This window comes from Arachis duranensis, chromosome 9, assembly GCF_000817695.3.
Source record: "Arachis duranensis cultivar V14167 chromosome 9, aradu.V14167.gnm2.J7QH, whole genome shotgun sequence".
Classification (NCBI taxonomy): Eukaryota; Viridiplantae; Streptophyta; class Magnoliopsida; order Fabales; family Fabaceae; genus Arachis; species Arachis duranensis.
The window spans coordinates 76,762,030-76,764,188 of NC_029780.3; positions in this window are offsets into that span (position 1 = coordinate 76,762,030).

Genomic DNA, 2,159 nt, shown 5'->3' on the forward strand with positions numbered 1-2,159 from the left:
TTCCAGTTAGAGGTGTCCAGAGCTCTTAAGCATACTCTTTTTGCTTTGGATCACGACTTTAACTACTCAGTCTCAAGCTTTTCACTTGGACCTGCATGCCACAAGCACATGGTTAGGGACAGCTTGATTTAGCCGCTTAGGCCTGGATTTTATTTCCTTGGGCCCTCCTATCCATTGATGCTCAAAGCCTTGGATCCTTTTTTACCCTTGCCTTTTGGTTTTAAGGGCTATTGGCTTTTTCTTCTTGCTTTTTCTTTTTCTTTCTATTTTTTTCCCCAAAATTTTTTTCACTGCTTTTTCTTGCTTCAAGAACCAATTTCATGATTTTTCAGATCATCAATAACATTTCTCTTTGTTCATCATTCTTTCAAGAGCCATTTCTCTTATTCATCATTCTTTCAAGAGCTAATAATTTTAACATTCATAAACAACAAGATCAAAAATATGCACTGTTCAAGCATTCATTCAGAAAACAGAAAGTATTGTCACCACATCAATATAATTAAACTAAATTCAAGGACAATTTTCGAAATTTATGTACTTCTTGTTCTTTTGAATTAAAAACATTTTTCATTTAAGAGAGGTGAAGGATTTATGGAATTATTCATAGTTTTAAGACATAGTTACTAACTACTAATGATCATGAAGTAGAGACACAAGACATAAATAAACATGAAGTATAAAAATCGAAAAGCAGAGAAAATAAGAACAAGGAATGAGTCCACCTTAGTGAGGGTGGCGCCTTCTTGAAGGACCAATGGTGCTCTTTGAGCTCCTCTATGTTTCTTCCTGGCCTTTGTTGCATGATCCCTAGTGATTTTGGTGCTTCTATCTTTAGTTGTTCCCAATAATTGTGTGGAGGAAAATTTTATCCCCTGAGGTATCTCAGGGATCTCTTGATTTGCAGTCAAATGTTCTACCACTGAGCTATAGACCCTTGAGATGAATCTCTCCATCTCCCATGACTCAGAGGTAGAAGCAATTGTCTTCTCTTTTTCTTCTTTTTTTTTGAGGTTTCTCTGGCCTTAGGTGCCATCAATGGTTATGGAAAAGCAAAAAGCTATGCTTTTACCACACCAAACTCAAAGTGTTGCTCGCCCTCGAGCAAAAGAAGAAAGAATGGAAGATGATATGGAGGAGAGGGAGAGATGTGTATGTTTCGGCCATATAGGTGGGATTGGGTGGGGAAGAGATGGATGGATGTGAGTGGTGAAGGGGTTTAATTGGGAAGAGTGTTTATTGGAAAGAATGTTAAGAAGATGAGTGGAGGTAGGTGGGGATCCTGTGGAGTCCACAGATCCTGAGATGATCCTGTGGGGTCCATAGATCCTGAGGTGTCAAGGATTTACATCCCTGCACCAATTAGGCATGTAAAATTCCTTAGCATACCATTCTGGCATTTAAACGTCGAAGTGATGCACGTTCTGGGCGTTCAACGTCCATGTGCAGCATGTTTCTGGCGTTGAACGCCAGTTCCATGCTTGTTACTGGCGTTCAACGCCAGCTTCCCTCAGGGCACATTCCTGGCGTCCAAACGCCAGGATGTTGCTTGTTTCTGGCGTTCAGCGCTAGATCCATGCTCTGTTCTGGCGTTGAACGCCAGCCATATGCACCTTACTGGCATTTAAACGCCAGAAAGTCCTTCCTCCAGGGTGTAGTTTTTCTTCTGCTGGTTTTTGATTCTGTTTTTAATTTTTGTATTTTTTTCGTGACTCCACATGATCATGGACCTAATAAAACATAAAAGAACAATAAAATAAAAATAAAGTTAGATAAATAAAAATTGGGTTGCCTCCCAACAAGCGCTCTTTTAATGTCACTAGCTTGACAGTGAGCTCTCATGGAGCTATAGAGAAGTTCAGAGCATGATGAAGGTCTCCCAACACCAAACTTTGAGTTTGAATGTGGGTTCTTCTTAACACCAAACTTAGAGTTTGGTTGTGGCCTCCCAACACCAAACTTAGAGTTTGATTGTGGGGGCTCTTTTTGACTCTGTATTTAGAGAAGCTCTGCATGCTTACTCTCTTTTGTTACAGAGGGATGGCCGTGTGCCTTAAACACAAGGTAGTCCCCATTCAATTGAAGGACTAATTCTCCTCTGTTAACATCTATTACAGCACCTACTGTGGCTAGGAAAGGTCTTCCAAGGATGATGCATT